Here is an 18,407-nt window from a genome sequence, read left to right on the forward strand (position 1 = left end):
TAGCTTCCCTGATGTGTTACTGCCCTAAAATCACAGCCCCCAAAGCCTTATATTGAATGGCTCTGCAGGTTGCATTTACTGTTTGTTCAAAGCTAAGACCAGAGCTCACCTTAACTCCACTATAACAACAGACATGCACAGGTAATGAAAAGTGTGAAAAGTGCCATATTTTAAAAGCATTGGCACTGAATGTTTAAAAACTGGCATAGATTTGTAATTCAGAGATTCAGGAATCGTCTGATTGCATTTTGCAATAAATCAATCAATTCTAAACTTGTTTTCCAAATTTAGGAACACACCTTGCAGTATTGAGAACATCATGAGGTCAAAATCTAGTTTTTATTTTATATTTGTTTAGTTTTTTTTATCTTTAAACGTTCAAAAAGTAGCAGGTACCACTGCCCTGAAGCTAAACATGTTACATAGCTTACAGATATAAGAGTGGAATTGATCAGCAAAAAAAAAATTATAAATATATATTATACCTTTGATTGTTGCATCACTTTTGTTTTACTCGATTGGCCCGTCAGGAGCACTGGGACATTTCCTGCACTGAGAAGAGTCAGCTATAGTCTGTTGCAAGCAGGAAAGAGTTGACGGACCTGCCACAATCCACACGTCAGGCGCAGCTCTCAGTCTCACTGCAGGGATGTCATCATGTCTTACAGATCAACCATCTACCTCCTGATGAAAACAGACGCTCGTCATGATCAGGAGAAAGGGAAAGGTGGAGTTAATCACAAGCACACGGGTGTTTTGAACAAAAGTGACCCTCCATTGATCAGATATGTGCACGTGCCCGCCGCTCTGCCAGGCTTGGCTCGCCAAATTCAACTGCCCATGATGCTAGCAAAACAGAGGCAGCACGTTTTCAGCAGAGGAGAAATGATCTTCATTCAAATACTATAATAACATCAATAAACAACCTTATCATGCTCATCACTGAAGTCGTCTCATATAAAGTTAACTTTTATTTAAATATAACTCAGGTACACAATGATTTCTGTGCACGTGAGGAGGCACCGACCAAAGCCTGCTGATTCTGATAATTAACAAAGCGTCGACTCAGGCAAACCAATCGACTGGCTGACCTCTAACCTCTTACCACTGTCTCTGTTACATGTCTCAAATCATCCCGAAAAGATAATTGGACGACCTGCAGTTATTTATGCCGTAAATGAAATTAAAATCATAATTTGAACTGTTGCTGGAGCTGATCATCTGTTCCCTGTGGAGTCTCAGACCTGGTGCTGTTCGTCTATGAGGGGTTTATCTCGTGCTGGCAAATGAGGACACACATGCACAACATGCACAAACACAGGTGAGTCCTGCTGGTGGCGTCACACGATTCTGCAACTCTACAGCTGCAATGGCAGAGAAGAAGAAGAGCAACACCGAGCATTATAAACAATGCTCGATTTCAAATACTTCAAAAATAGGCTTTGCAAATATTTCCCAAGGAGGTAAATACACTCGAGGATACACACAATGTGTTGTGGTGACTAACACTGAATGTAAGCAGAACTCCACACGTCTCTCTGAGCTGTTTTTCCAGCTAAACTTTTGTTGTGGTTATAGTTTTGTTAATTTCTCAAAAGACAGAATAAAAGTGATCTGCAGCTGCAGCAGAGAGAAGATCACTCTGGGGATTGGGTTAGATCAGCAGCACAGACCTGGGATCACCGGTGTCCAATGACAATAGAAATGGTTTAATACCTCAGAATGTGAATGTCTTCCAGGCCATTGTTCCCTATTTTAAGATACCGTATTCATAAAGAACAATCGTTTCTGAATGGCAGCACGAGTGGCAGAATACATGCACTAATTCAACGCTCAGCCCCGCTCTGAAGGTCAGGCTTTAACAGCTTTAACACAAGAAAAATCCCATGGAAATGTGCCGACCTGTTGAAATCTCTGACTTCAGATTAGCTCTGTCTAACCGATTAGCACGTTCTCACACACGCAGAGCCACGAGGAGAGGAGACGACGCCACTTAAAAGCTACATTGTTCTGCAGAGTGAACATGTCAATCCTAATTCCTTTAGCCGCAGTTAACAACCCATCAGCACAACTGGCAGTCGCAGATTGAACACTAGTTGAGTCTTAGTTCTGAGCCGAGATCTTCCTGAGGCATTACACCAGGGTGTCATCCTCTAATACCACGATCGAGGCTGAGGGAGGATACACAAACGGCAGATATTGGACACACTGTCAGCACTGTCTCACTTCTTCACCCTCAAACCACTGAATATGAGCTGGTTAATCAGCTCCGCTCGAGGTTAGTGAGGTGATACGGGGCTGGCGTCTTCCTCTGTGACCGCCACGGAGGGGCCCCTGCTCGCAACGAGATGGGAGGGACTCCTTGGGGGGGTGGGGGCCGTAAGAAGAGATCACCTCCACCCCTCCATTAAATCATCCTTCTTCTTTATGAGCTGTGTCGTGATAGGCCAGACGGACAGCTAAAGGCCAGCTGTGCCACTTGGGTGCCTCCAGAAGGAGAGCAAGCAAGCGGAAGGGGCAGTTAGTGGCGCAAGCAAATGCACGCACACACACACACACACACACACACACACACACACACACACACACACACACACACAGTGACAGCCTACATGTATATACTGTAGGCTTGTGTGTGTATGTGTGAATAGGGAGCGTAAAGCTTGGGTTCACATCACAGGCTTCCAGTCACAGCACTGTCATCAATACGGGGGTATTTAGAGGTGAGCACCAAGGCTAGCCCAGTTTTTTTCTGTGGTTCAGTCTCAGAATTTTAAAAGCGCTTGAGTTTTACTTTTAAAAAAAATTTGCTGAAGAAGGCCATGAGATGTGGTTTAAAAGGCCAGTAAGTGGGCCTTGAGTGAAGATGTTTTTTTCTGAGGTTGAGACTAATCGTTTACATCCACCTGATGTCAGGCCTAGTTTCAGTTTGCACATTAAAAACTAAGTGAAGGTTCTGAAAATTAAAAAAAAAAAAAAAAACTAATAAAAAAAGTTTTCCTGCTCATCTGAGGTGCAATAGTTGTGACAGTAGAGATGTCAAGTCAATTTTATTTCTGGAGCACATTCAAACACGGCTCGAGCTGACACCAAAGTTCTGTACAAAGTGAATGAAAGTAAATGAATAAAAGTAAAAAATGTATAAAATAAGTAAAACACAAAGAAAACATACAAAATATAGTGTAAAAACAAGGAGAAAATACACAATTATGGACACGACAATGGACTAAAAGGTTACTGAACCAAAAAGTGCCAGTGAATAAAAATGCATCTTCAGTCGAGATTTAAAAGTAGAGAAGGAGGGAGCACGTCGGGTTTCGTAATTTTGGAGCAGCAACTGCAAAGGCTCTGTCACCTTTTAGTTTCAGCTGAGACTGTTGGACCTAGAGGACAGATGAGATGAGCTTCGCAGGAGGGAAAATGTGATCAAAGCTGAAGCTTGTTTCACCTTCATGTTGCAGCAGCTGTGACTCGTCCTGCTTCCTCTCACTATTAAAACGCTCCAACAGGGTGGTTGGAGATGTAAGTGACCACTGGTTGCATACAACCCCCCCACCTCCTCTGTCACCATTGTGTCTGAAAAAACATTTCTGTGCTGGGAAGCAGCAATGATGTGAATGTATCTTGTCATGCCCTCTTGAATATATTCACATAAAGAGGAAATGATTCAGAAAGTCCCTTAAAGTGACTTTAAAGTTTTTGCTACTTGGAGGCAAATGTAGCTTCAAAAACAAAGTCTGACATTATCTCACCTTGTTAAGATGTTACAGCTCCAATGTTAGCCGAGAGTTTCCTGTTTACACACCCAGCAGACACAGCAACAGTGTTTGTGTCCACTGGATGAGTCCAATATTCACTCTCTGTGTAGATCTGGTTTGGTCTCAACCAACAAAAACCAAAAATATATTTGTTTTTACTAGTTTCCAGAGCCTGGATGGTGGCTTTAGCGGAGCTGTTATCCAATCAGCATTTTCCCTGTGAATCTCTGCTTTCTATACTTTGAGTCTGGTGGTTTTAAAGGTCCCATATTGTACACTTTCACTGTGTTTTATCTGAAGTGTTGATCTCCATCAGAAGATATGTTTAAAAACCATCTCAGGGTAGTTTTACATCTCCTCTCTCAGGCTTTAGTAACAACAGGTCAGTCAGCCAATCAGAAGAGGGGAACTGAGCCTCTCTTATGTGACCGTTTTCTGAGTGAGCCAATAAAAATAGAGCAGATTTCAGGTAAACACTCAGAGAAACCAAATCCTGCAAGGCTGGATGGTGGGTCCAGGTGGGCGGGGCTTGGGGCATGGCTGAGAGCAGCAACTGCTTTGTTGTGACATCACAAAGTTCCAGAAGTCCTGACGGCTGGTTTTAAGGCTCAGTGTCTGAATACAGGCTGTGTGCATTTCTCTGTGGACTGAGGCTTTGATACTTTCACAGTATTAATATAGAACCTAGACCTGCTTTATAATCAAAAAAGACATAACACAAAGATGAAGGATTCTCCACAGAATCTGGGTCGACCTGGACTTGCTATCAATGGCCATGTTTGTCACAACAAGCGACACCCTTCACATTACCCACAGACATTTGACTCCTTGTTAATGTGAAAAATATTGATTAATGCAATAAAATTTGCACAAAAATGTAAAGGACACATAACTACTGATGAATACTTGAAAATGTCTGTAAGCTCTGTGGAGCTGCTACATCTTACAAAACTTATTAATCACTTGTTCACTTGTACTGGGCTTTGAGTCGTGCTATTAAGAAGTGATGCCTGCATGATAAAAGATGGGAAATAGTCAATTAAAAAAACAACAAGCAGCAGCAACTTAAGGTTACAACAGTAAAAGTGTGCTCAGTTTTTTTCTGTGGTTCAGTCTCAGAATTTTAAAAGCTCTTGAGTTTTACTTTTGAAAATTTGCTGAAGAAGGCCATGAGATGTGGTTTAAAAGGCCAGTAAGTGGGCCTTGAGTGAAGATGTTTTTTTCTGAGGTTGAGACTAATCGTTTACATCCACCTGATGTCAGGCCTAGTTTCAGTTTGCACATTAAAAACTAAGTGAAGGTTCTGAAAATTAAAAAAAAAAAAAAAAACTAATAAAAAAAGTTTTCCTGCTCATCTGAGGTGCAATAGTTGTGACAGTAGAGATGTCAAGTCAATTTTATTTCTGGAGCACATTCAAACACGGCTCGAGCTGACACCAAAGTTCTGTACAAAGTGAATGAAAGTAAATGAATAAAAGTAAAAAATGTATAAAATAAGTAAAACACAAAGAAAACATACTAAATACTAATATGCCTGTAAAATTTTGTGAATATGGGTGTGTGCGCGTGTGTGTGTGCGTGCATGTGTGCATACGTGAGCACGTGCACGTGCAGGGGGGGACAGCCCCGGGCCTAGCAGCTGTGAGCAGATGTCAGCGTAAGTGAGCGAGGGACTTGGGAGAGAGAGAGAAACGTGGCTGGGCCAACCCTCTAATTTACGCATGAGTGGCGCTGCACCGCCGATATTTACATTTAAATTGATGTTTCAGATACTTAATTAAAGACGAGGACTGGGCTCTTCTGGTCGGCGGCAGCCTCTTCCTCATCTTCCTCCTCCTCGGCAGAGTGCACAGACTGCTCACTGGAACCTGCAGCACTTCCCTGAGCCCTGTCAACAGCATTTCACTGGAGGCCAGTTAGTGACAATGCACCCTGTTTTGCTTCTATGGTAATTTTCTTGGTGCAATATTGAATACACAATGCCCCCTGGTGGTTTGTGCCTCCAGCCCATACACAACAAACACAATGCAGCTCGTCCTTCTGCCCTGTGGCTTGTAAACAATGACAGTGGCTGGACACACACTGAGAGTACCGAGTGTGTGAATTGGACAGTTGTTGCAGGGTCACTCATCTCAAACCAGGAAGCTGATGTGCATGTGCAGCACAGGTGGAACATCAGTCATCAGGGGGTTGAAAGATTGAGATGAAACCTTTGTGCGGTTGTTATGAAAAAGTAGTTTCTAATTTTACAAACACTACTAAGTGCTATACATTACCTGCATGTGCTGTAAGGCTATTTTTATGTTTTACAGCTCCTGATAGCAGAATTATTATTTATATATGTCACTCTTTATTATTTTTGCAGTCTCAGAAATGAATAAACTACAGCGTTTCCCCAAGGATCCTCTTTTTATCAGAGTGAAAAAAGCTCCATAATTTATACAAACAAAAACAAACATAAGCAACATAAGTGTCACCATCAAGTTTGCAGGTTTCAGCTGCTGCAGGTACAGTACGGTATGTTGCCTTCAGCCTCTTTAGCTCCTATAGGTTTCCTGATGTATTTTTTTCTATCAATGCTCTCAACACTCAATGCTTTCTCTTCTTGTTTCACGTCTGTATTTATATTCAGAAGTGTCACATTATTTTATGCTTCATCATGCAGTTTCGGTGCAGATTGATTTGAAAAGTCTGCACTGCATTTCTTCAAAATAATAATAACAACACTGACAAAAAAAAAAGAATGCAGACTTAATCTCGACCATGAAGGATTACACAACTCGAGCATGTTTAAAGCGTCTGTTAATTGATTTTCACATTGGAATGAATGGAAACCAATAAATGCCCAGAACAGCAGACAAAACATCTGAAAGCACAGTAATAAAGTTTGCAGTCAGATGTGATGTGAAGTGATGCTATGGTCCTTTAAATCTGCATTCATCTTTTTTGACCACATGGGGGCAGCGCAACAATCTGTGAACACAACACACTGACATACTTTTACCCTACGAAGTTGTAAAGGTGAACTTGTTGGCAAACTGGCTATTACACCTGCAACAGAAACAGAAAAGTTAGCATTCACTTGTAGTGCATCTCATGAATCTAATGCTCACTCTCACTTTTAGCTCTGCTTTGGTCTCCACCAACTCCTGAGAGACAAAGAAATCTGGGTCTTTAGTTGCTTAATCCTCCTAGCTAGTCTCCAGATGTGTCTGTCTGCTGTTCAATGCAGAGCAGGCGGTGAAAACAGCTGGAAGCAGCTGGAAACCAGGCGGATTAGCTGAGGTTGCTGGTCGTAAAATCACATTAACGAGCTGAAAGATGCTAAAATGCACTGTAGATAAATCTCTTTTGTTATTGCTCTTGTTAAAACAAGAACAAATTCAAGTCTTTTCTTTCAAGTGTTTTTAGATTTAAGAGTGTTGAAGCTGATTTGTATTCAAACAGATAAAAACCTGTTCCCCAGACCAGGTCCAGTCCTCGCTGGCTCTTGTACAGGTTTGCGTTTCCTAAGGGCTGAAGAGATACACTGCTCTGTATTAACAGGGTCTCCAATGAGGCCAACGTCCTGGTGCAGTGGCACTCAAGTCCTGATGAACTGTACTCCCAACATGCTTGGCTGTCCTCGCCAGGGCCCTCAGAGGGGCCGCTTGACTGCCCACAGGCCAACTCCTCTCCACCACTTGCTCCCAAACAGCCTTTTAATAGGTTTTAAAAGAGGGTTATTAACATCACCTGCTAATTATGTTAAGGACCTAATTAGGGAATGAGAAAAAAGGCCTTTTTGTCTAATTAGGTTTTCTTTCTAAGTACACTGATAACCAAGGGAATGCTGAGATCTCCGTAGAAATGAAAGTGCAATGAGCCAGTGAGAGGATGCTTCAGAAAAAGAGTTAACCCTTTCATCAGAGCCTGAGTCTATTAACAAGCCACTGGCAGAGTGCAATTACCACCCAAATCGTTTATTTGGGACATGTTTATCTGGAGTGGGAGTCTGCATCATTTAGCGCATTATAAACTCAATAGTAGCTTCATTAGCGATTACAGTCAGTGGGTGGTATTACCTGCCTGATATCCGACTGCAGCCTGATGATATCAGCTTCCACCGCTGAATTACAAGGCAGGGACCTAATTTTTCAGCCTATGCTGCTCCATCCTCGCTGTTTCCTCCACTCAAGTGCTACCCGGCCGGTGCACTGCCAGCAGCACTTCGCTGGGCCTTCAGCTGCAACATGGGAATGGGAAGAGACAACATACAACGAACAGCTTAATCACAAAGCAGGAACAAGAGATGCTGGAGCAGAGAGAGGAGGGTGTGAAAGAGGAATTAATGTGATTATAACCTGGTCTCGTCAAAAGTTTGTGGTGTGACGTTCATGTTATTCACACTACGCAAATAACAGGTGAGGTTTGACACTGAAACCACACAGCACAGTATCAGTGTGGAGGGAGGGGGAGGGGGGGGGCTTATTATTATTTATTTACTTTACTATGTATGTCAGCTGATTTTCACATAATTTTATAACATCTGACCTTGAAGTTTTTTGTGTTGCACAGTTCATGTAATTTATCCGTATAACTGTTCTTGTTTCTGTCATCATCTACATGTCTGTCCATCATGTCCTATGTTACCTTGATGGCTCACCTGTTTTTGTTACATTATGGCACCAATAAAAGAATAAATAATTAAGAAGTGACATAAAAATGACAATAGAAGGTATTGTACAGAGAGAAGGAAAATCACAAAGATATGAAACAGTGGTCATAATTTCATAGATGTAGATTAAGACATAAAAAGTGTCAACACAGAATTATCCAGTGTCTGCAGGGCTTTAAAGAAAAATTTATGTTAACCAAATAATAAAAGTTCCATGAGTCTGGATCCCATATCTGACTGAAGACTGACACAGTGGGATCTTTTGGAAGATGATTTGATGAAAAAATAAATAAATAAAATAGAAGAAAAAGTAAAAACAAGACACCAAATGAGTGTGAAGGTAACTTTTATCTCTGATCTCTGATTTCTGTCAGACTCATTTAATCTGCTTATAACACAATGTGCCAGTTTTACAAATGTTTACGTGTCTGTGTTGAGTATACGGCACAATACAGCAACCTAAAATAAATCTAAATAAAATAAAGCAACTACATAACTGACACACAAAAACAAAACGGACTAAAACACACAGAGGTGCACATATATTCTCATTTATGACCACAGGTGATTTTACATATCAGCTGCTGAGATATTAACTGAAATCCACATGTTTAGATGGATCATTTGTATTGTTTTCCAGAGAGTTTCTGTTACCTTGGGATCATCAGTGGAGTCTTGTAATATAAAGACATGTTTGTTATTTCATGAAAAAGATTTTTTTTAAACCTGTTTTAATCCACATATAGAAAAAAATAAACAGTAGGTTTACACATGGTAATTTCAAATCAGTTTGGAGCTGCCATTAAGGTCGGAAACAGCATGAGAAGAAGATCTGACAGTTACTAGTTTGTTTATAGGTCATAAGACCTTTGGGACCTAAAACCATGATGGTTGGAGCAGCGAAGGCTCCATGAAGGAAATGAACTATGTCAATTATACCAGTTCTGTCTGCTAAAGAGAGGCGGGGGGGGGGGGACAGCTGATTTTTGCTCTGTGATCTGGTCAAAGTGTCTCATTAAAATTGGCCCAGGTTCCCTCACTGGTTAGTGTTGTGGGCAAGCAAAATAAAAGTCCAGTTTCAGGACAGGTGTGAGCTGATCAAAGCTTTGTTACAGAAAACTAAACAGTAAAGTTTCCTCACCAGTTCTATTAAACGAGTGACAGTGATGTAAATACTCTTATTGAGCGGCAGAGAGGTAAGTCAGAGGTTGCACAGTGTTCGACATCGCACGAGATTGTATCTGCAGCCGAGGCCTGACATCATTAAAGGTCAGCACATCATCTCCTCCAGGTGCCAGGAAACCAAATGGTACAGTGTAATTTAACAATGAGGAGATGGAGGTAAAAGATAGGAGGGTAACGAGGAATGAAAACGAGCTAGTGAGACGCCTCTGGCCGCTCGCGACGGGAGTCAAGTGTTGGGAACCCACGGCAGCACTTCCTGTGTGATTACATGTTTAATTTACTTCACATCTCAAAAATTGCCTGCTATGACAGAGCCAATTTACAATGATCCCCGTGTGAGTGTCAGGCAAACGAAAGGAAGGCTGCAATGAAATCCCTCCCTGCGGCCTCTAATGGAATCTCAATGAACCCCCAAGCCAGCGGGTCCAGGAGAGCAGACAGCCCCCGCCATTAGAGCCGAGGACCCGCTTTACCCGAACACCTCTCGCCTCGGCCCGTCTGTTATTATCGCTTCATTCTCCCAGGGTGAAATGCTGCCAAGCTGAAAGGGGGGGGGGGCAAAGCAAAAAGGGAAGGCATCTCCAACTTAGACCTATGTACCTTGACATTTGCTAGATCGAGTTCAGTTGGGGGGGGGGGGGGGCAAAATAGCAGCTCTCTAAATTGACAGAGCTGGACACTGTGTTTAAACTGATGGCTGATCACCAGGCTGGCTCTGATGTCCAATCTTGATTCTAAATAGACGAGCAGAGCATGGACATTGCACATGGCAAGTGTCTATCTGGCTGTCATTTCGAAACAAGGTAAAAAAATAAAAATAAAAGAAGAAAAATCCATCTGAGAAACATTATTCAAATCATTTTAAGGTTGTGCATCTTGGGGAAATTTCAGGTCAAATAGCAGAGCTGTGATTGAAGGTTTGTGCTCTTTTCTCAAAGTCATAAACATATTGTCTTATGTGAGTCCGCCCTAAACCAAATTCAATCCTGGAATATGCAAATTTAAGGCTGTCGTCAGAACAGCAGCAATACATATGTTAATTCAGCGCAGTTTAAACAAACACTTAACATTCACACTGAGCAGACTTTAACTTTTACTTTATGATGCCTCCAAACAGACATTTGTCAAACTGAGAATTAATATCTATAAATTCCTTTGATGACAATAATCAGTTCCTTTCACCTTCAGTCTCCTTCATGTAGAGTCACGGTTTACAAACAGGGGAGACCAGCGATGGTTGTAACAAGGGTCAGTGGTAACACTTTCCAATGCAACACAAAAAAATGTCTCCAGATCAGGATCAAGTAACAAGTCACCTGATTCACTCTATACACGCTCAATGTAGTTATTCCACATGTGGGGAAGTAGCAAAGACGAGTTTTAAAGAAAAAGTATTTATTATTATTATTATTATTATTATTATTATTATTTCATTTCTTTTTGTGATGTCTGCTTTGTAGTAACACTCAAACTTAAATCATGTTTTTTGTGTGTCTGTGCAGATATTTTTCATGCTAGTTTAGTTAGTAGTTTGGCCAGTGCTAATGTTTTAGCAGTTAGCTGTAAGGTAAGCTACGGGAGTCTGGGTTAGTTGTAACCCAGGTATAAAATGATGCACACGTCAAGACACCGAAACGCATGGTACAAGTTCACCAGCAGGTGGTGCTATGATCAAGGTGGGGGCTTTTTGGCCAGAAACTCCCACATTGTACGTCACACATGCACAAACATTATATGCATGTGTTCCCTGACTTTAGATCAAATTTGTAATTTAGGCCACGCCCCTTTTAAGTTACGATCTGCACAAAACTTTGCATATAGAATCTATGGGCTCTTATTATTAAAAGTAATAAAGACTTTTGATCATCAAAAAATGCACAAGTTATAAAGGAACAGCTTCCTCTGAGCTGCAGTCAGAACAGGAAGTGTTGTCTATGTTGGCTTCAACTGAGGCCCTGTGCAGAGTTTGACACAAGTGGCCACTAGGGGGCCACATTTTCACAGGAAGCAATAATCCCTCTTGTTAACATGTGTCAGCCTGACTGATTAGTGGTTTACCCCCTCCCCCCCCCCCGGACACTGACTCTCAAACCAAATGTCCATGATCAACTGAGTTCAACCACCATTATAACACTATTGTGTTTTCCAGCGATCCCTGACTGTGCATCATCTTTCATTCATAAAAACATTCATAAACTCTCACAGTGACTTACTTCTATTCCACAAGCACTACAGTGAATATAACACCTGCTTTAATAATGAGACCTATATTAATTCTGTCCTGTTCCTGTCCTGTGTGTTGCCAGCGTCCACTGACAGCTCCACACTGAGCCTCTCCTTCCTGAACCTGCTGTGAAACCAGCCTGAACACGTTTCTGTCTGCTGCATGGAGCTGTACTCAACAGAAAACGCAGCCCATTCCCTTGGGCGAGGGATTGGGGGTTGGGGGTTGTGGGGGGTGTTGGGAGGAGGTGGTAGGAAGGGTGCTGGGTGTTTACTGTTTGCAGATGCTGACCCCGGCTGTGGAGAGACAAGATGAATTTGACAGCTAATGTAAAAATAACAGACAATCATAAATCAAGGAAGCAGGCGTCGTGAGTCGATGATGAGAGTTAATCAATACAGGCCTGACTTTGCCATTGTGCGAAATGGCACTCCATTTATTACAGGGGGGACTTGGAGGAGAAACATTATTCATATTAGAGTATGCACATGCTGGTGGGAGAGAGCTGGAGGGAGTGTTGGAGGAGGGAGCTGCTTAGTCATTGCACTGCTGGTGCAAAGGCGCCCATTAAAAACAGGACTTGACCCCAAAATGAGATTATTCACCATTTACTCAACCTCATTTAGTTTAAAACACAACTGACAATTAATTGTCCACACAGCAAGTCGGTGCGAGCTGCTTCATATCAGCCTCTCTCTAAACAAGTAAAGTGAAGCATTAAGGTGCGAGGGGACATTAAATTTATTTAAAGGTCCCATCCAGTCTAAAGGTAGATGTCCATGTGTTTGTGATTATAAAGCAGGTCTAGGTTCTATATTAATACTGTGAAAGTATCAAAGCCTCAGTCCACAGAGAAATGCACACAGCCTGTATTCAGAAACTGAGCCTTAAAACCAGCCGTCAGGACTTCTGGAACTTTGTGATGTCACAACAAAAGGGTCGACGCCCTCAGCTCTGGCACCAACACTGCCTATCTGGACCCACTGTCCAACCTCGCAGGAAAGGGTTTCACAGTTATGAGGTCTGTAGTTTTTAATTTGTCACGTTGGTGTCTTTTCATGTCAACTCCAACAAAATACATACAACAGAAAAAGAAACACTAACAGTGGTTCCCAACCTTCTCCATCTCCATCTCAACCTTCTCAAATCTCAAGAACGTTTGCGACCCACATCTGACTCCATAACAATACAGAGGCTACATTTTAATGATAATGAAGGAACATTCACTATTGAACTGAAATCAGTGGAAGCTCAGTTTTAGTTTTCTGTTTGTCGGGGAGAGATCACCTGTCGATTCTCCATCTGTCTCTTGACTCTCTTTACTTTTATTTCTTCCTGTTGCCAACCAATTATCCAGATTGATGCTCCAGTCTTTGCTGTGGATGTGATCTGGTAGCATGCAGTTAGACTGAGACAGAAAACAAGTTCAAGATGTGGTCCAGCGGCAAAGTGGTCCAGCAGCAACAACATGAAACCTCCTATGATTGGCTTAGTCTCAGTACAAGAAAAAATAGAAGAGTTTTCAACCTTTTTAATGTTTTTAAAACATTTCATTGAAAACATTAAAAACATTTATTATAATTTTAATTTTTAATCTTTAAAATTGTACTGTTTTGCAAATGATTTGTCGCCTCGGCCCACAGGTTGGGAACCACTCGATACAACATACTGTAGTGTCAATGTAAAGCGTTGCAAAGCTTGGCACTGAACAACAAACAAAACTCTATACAAGTGTTTGCAAATGTCATCTGTAATCAGCATCTACCATCAGGCCCCCACACTCGTCCCATACGTCTTCACCACCACATTTAGGATATCTGGAGCAGTGCTGCTCTTTTTGGAGTGTTGAGGCAGATGTAGAGGTCGGAGCGAGAGATTACAGACAGCTCTCTGGCACACAGGCTGATTTGAGTGGCTGTGGCTGGCCTCCTCTGGGGAAATCGGGCCTTAGGAGTGGGGCTTCTGATTTACTCCAGGCCCTGGCATGTCTCGCTGATGAGCTCCAGGCAGTCCGAGCCCCATGTGGGGATTGGCTCCGACCAATATGTTCCCTTCCACTCAAAAGGACAGGGCTAATGTGCTAGAACCCAGGCCTGACGCCCCCTTGACACCCCTCAGCAAAATCCCCTTCCACCTTCATTTAAGACTCTCTCTATCTCGCTTGACTCTCCTGCACCCCCATTGCTTCTTCTTCTTCATCTCACAGCCTCTCTATCTGTCGCCACCTCTCTCAGCCGCGCTCATATCAGGACCTCTTTTCCCATCTTCTCCTCTTCTCGCCTTCGCCTCTCTCTCATCCCTCTCTGCTGCTGCTTCCTGGTGCTGCAGTCATTTTTCCCCCACCTGAGGCTCATTCCCAGGTCTAGGGGAATGTATGGCTTTATTTGTATGGCACCGGCGTTTTATTGGATTCCTATTGCTTTGGAACAGAGGTACCACATTCCAAATTCATCAAGGGCCAATTTAATTCAAAATTCATGAAGTGGGCATCCGTCAAGGTGCCGGCTCCAATGCGCTTTCTGTGGTCTCACTGTGCCTCCCGTATGCACAGGAGACCATCAGTAACTCCAGTTCCATTTCTGTCTCTGATTAGAAGCTACTGGGTGGTTTCCTTTGGCTCAACACTGTATTTCAACAGAAAAAAAAGACCTCATCGCTTCTTTCCGTCGGTTCAGGAACATCATCCCACACGCCTGACAGACCAGTATCTCACTAGGCCTAAGTCTTATCTAAGGCAGTCAGTCGCCAGTCAAGAGGTGGAACTGTAAATTGACATGAAGATTTCTTATTCTGTCTCATCATGACATCAGTAACGCTGTAACCATGTCTACTTATTCTACTAAGTGCAGTTTTTTTTAATGCATGTAAATATGTAACTATGGTTTTAACCAATTCCACACACACTCACAATGATCCATTATTGTGTTAATGACATGCAAAAGGATTTGAGGTGCAGTTCTTTCCTCCCCTGTTGGAGTTTTTTGTGTGTGTGTGTCTGTGTCTCCACACCACCATCAGAAACTGCCTGCTTGGCAGCATGAGACCACTCACTTGGCCAATTTATGGGCACCTGCTGGCTTCCTTGTGCAGTTTTAGCAAGCGAATATTTGGACCTTTAATATGCATTAAGAGTTCCTGGAGGCTGGCTGGTTCTGTTTCAGGGATCAAGTTCCAGCTCAGATTAAAAAGCCCCTATAGTAAGACACACATCAGGGAGATTTGGTGAAGGCAGCAAAGCTTTGCATCAAAAATGTGCAGAATCTTAATCGTTAATCTTTTACTGTAAACATTAACTTGCAAAAGTGCAATTTAAACGGTCTATACACTGTAAGTGAGGGACAATATCTAAGTGTTTTATTTTAAAAGATTCAAAAATGAACTAAGATGATCTGACTAAAAATGGAAGAATCTCTGACTGTATTTTGATTTTCTCAACAACAGCTCATCCAACACATTTTAAATTTTGCGGGTGTACTGCTGAGGCTGACAGGAGAGTGCGATGGTGTGACAGTTGTGCACTTTATACATGATCCAGCCAGCAACTGCCACAACAACGTGATGAGGAAAACAGTTCAGCAGTATATGATTGTAATTTCTAGGAGACAGGGGTGTATAAGGTGACTGGACTTTTGTGGTCCCTATGTTCAATATCAAATAAATAGATATCATGAAACAAATGATCATATAATGAATAACCATGATACTGTTAAATAACCATCATATAAAATATCCACCGACAGGTAATAATCCAGATCTGGTGGTTGTGTTACACACAGAGCTGTGCTTGAGTAAAATGATAAGTAACAGTGCAAATGGCACCAGCAGCATTTAGGAAGCCAACAACAGATAAAAACAACAGATAAATAAAGTTGTGCTTTAGGACAAAAGATGAAGATGAGGAAAGTACCTCTTTAGTTGCAGTGGAAGTGTAATACTAAATAGTTGGACCACCCATTTCACACTTACTGCAGCCTTTTTTTTCATTTATTGCCCAACACCATTTTCCCCAGTGATCATCTTGGTCCATAAAGGAACTTTTTGTCAAGAAGTCTTAAAACTGTCGATCAAAACAAACAAAGCAGAAGCAGAAATATCCAGGGTCGTTTCACTGTCATCTGATTTTGAAACCCAGTCAGGAGCTGCTACCTCTGCCCCAACCCTCTCTACCCATGATCCAGCTCTTTATCCCGACCGTCTCCCCTCATTCTGACCTTCGAAGACCATGCTGAAAATTTCACACAATCTCCCTGCACAGCAGTGGTTGCAACCAGCACTGGGAGCCAATATGTTGCCATAATTGGGCCTGTAGTGGGGGCAGAGTCCAAGGCAATTAATCCTTTCCTCCTGTTGTTTGCACCCTGGTTGGCAGTGACAGGGTGCAGCGTAATTGGACAGAAGCACACTTGTCCCCTCCATTTTACATTAATATCCCTTCAACTCCAGACTCCAACATCGGCCAGGTTGAGAATCCCACTTCTGCCACCAATATCCACTCAGTCCCTCTTTCCTGCTCTCCCACTCCCACCTGTCAACTGTCCTCCATCGCCGTGCTGAGCTAATCTACGGCCCAGACCAGGAGATGTGTGTGTGTGTGTGTGTGTGTGTGTGTGTGTGGGGTGGGGGGGGCCTTGGACTGACATGAAACTGAAATTCTGATTTTGAGCTGACATTTTCTCTTCCACCTTCTCTGCAGTCTTCTTCTGCAGAACCTGCAGCCTGAACACATTTCAGTACCAGACTCCTTCTGTGCCTGAGTGATGGGGGCAGTGAAATGAAGGGACTAAAAGCTACACAAAGTCCTTCTTCCCTCCTGGTTTTAACATTTCTCTGAATTTGTCATCTGGATCTGGAAAAACACGTCAGTGCAGGTGGAAACGCTCTCAGGAAACCGTGCAATTGTGATGCAAAAACACTTCTGGCCATTATTTTACACTGAAGCTGTGTCAGAATTCAGGGGCCGCATCCTCTGGAGGATGTGGTCTATGAAGGTGTGGCCCTTCGTATCCATCGTAGACCAAGAAGGCCGAACCAAAATGAGATGGTCTGGTCTACGAAGGATTTTTGCTTGGCGTCACCAGCTGTGCCCGACCTTACCATTGTGTCACAAAATATTGTCCCTGTCACCTAGCAACCTTGACAACAGGTAATTTTTCTTTCACAAAAACTTTTGCTTTTGTTTTAAGGCCCTTGGTTTTTACTGTTGTACCATTAGCTGTTGAAAAGTGTGATCCTCTGGCTCTCTGTCGGTGCTGTTGGCTGCCATATTATTTTCATCACCAGTCCTCAATGGATCTTGGGATAGGTTGGTCCATGAAGGATCCACCTGTTGGAGCCCAGGAAAAGAAGGACAGGAGCCTTTGAAATGGGACAGTCTAGTCGCGCCACTGTTCACAGTTCACAGACCACAGTATGCAGGCTTCTGTTGACAACATATACAAACACATCTGGATACCAGCTCCATGTTTCTGACGCCAGGATCGTAACCGTGCCCCCGACCCTCCAGGGTGTCACAAAAAAAAGCAACGATTACAGAAAAGCAAAGAAAAGAATATGAATTACGATGGGAATTGTTTTTCTCTTCTCTCTGGGGGTGGGGGGTGGGGGGGGTGGGGGGGGGGTGGGGGGGGGGGGGGGTCACTGACTTACATGACTGATCACATGACTTCAGTTATCCAGGGTATAAAGGGGGCATTATGTCTTTTTCATTCTATACTTACTGCCTTTAACCTCGAACCTTGTGAATGGCATCATCTCCTTCCTCCCCTCCCTCTAATCCCCAAAATTCTCATATTATTTTTCTCTCTTGAAACCCCCCTCCCCCCTCCCCCGTCTCTCTTTCCTCCTCCCTTCCTGGGCCATTTCTAATCTCTTCAAGCGACTCTTCAAAGCCAAGGTGTGCTTCAAAAACAAATCAATAGAAGTATAATAGCACTGTGCATGCTTTGTAATTTTTATATCATTAGTTTTTTTTTTGGTTTTTCCCCCCTCACCATGCTTACTCCTCATGCATCAAGAGGAAGGGAGGCCTGGGGGGGTGAGAGGGGTGGGGGGGGGGTGGGGGGGGGCATACAGTTGAGTGCCCTCGTAAACTTTATTTAGTATTCTATGAATTTCAGATCAGTTATGTTTCATAATGACACAGCAACGCGGACGGCTGGTGGAGGGAGAAGGTGTAGGGTGAGGGGTGGGGTGGGGTGGCGGGGGAGAGGAGACGGGGGAAGGCAAAGGGAGAAAAAGGAAAAATCAATACAACTAGCACACTTTTTTCCCTGGCATGGCAAAGAGAGGGGATCTATTGTGGGGGAATGATGATTTATGTCGGGGGTGGAAGGGCCGTCAGGGTGCGTCTGGGACGAAGGTGTGCGCCAATAATGATTAATGCCCCCCCCTCCTCTCCATCCTGGAGACAACCCAGCCAGCACTCTTTCAGCTCACCCCCCCCACTCACCACCCCACCCTGCCTCTCTCCTTCACCACCACCACCATCCCTTCTTCCTCCTCCTCTTCCTCCTCCTCTTCCTCTGATACAGGATCTTTACTTCCTTTTCCAGTCTGCAGTGCCGACCTCCACCACACATGCAGA

General features: G+C 43.1%; 1 protein-coding gene across 4 annotated transcripts in view; it reads right to left on the reverse strand.

Annotated features, from left to right (window-relative positions):
* LOC139614596 (dehydrogenase/reductase SDR family member 13-like) overlaps positions 1-18,407 on the reverse strand; it is a 138,835-nt gene that overhangs the window by 42,318 nt on the left and 78,110 nt on the right. For 3 of the 4 annotated variants that reach the window (XR_011687095.1, XR_011687094.1, XR_011687096.1), the window contains 2 exons: positions 7,823-7,983; positions 486-684 (listed from right to left, as the gene is read on the reverse strand). The gene's annotated coding sequence lies outside the window, so the exon portion shown is untranslated. Of the gene's footprint in view, positions 1-485; positions 685-6,148; positions 7,984-18,407 lie in introns of those variants that run through there. The other variant, XR_011687097.1, reaches the window with a different exon arrangement.

This window comes from Trachinotus anak, unplaced genomic scaffold (genome assembly GCF_046630095.1).
Source record: "Trachinotus anak isolate AG129_WGS33_773 ecotype Australia unplaced genomic scaffold, CSIRO_AGI_Tana_v1 ptg000034l, whole genome shotgun sequence".
NCBI lineage: Eukaryota > Metazoa > Chordata > Actinopteri > Carangiformes > Carangidae > Trachinotus > Trachinotus anak.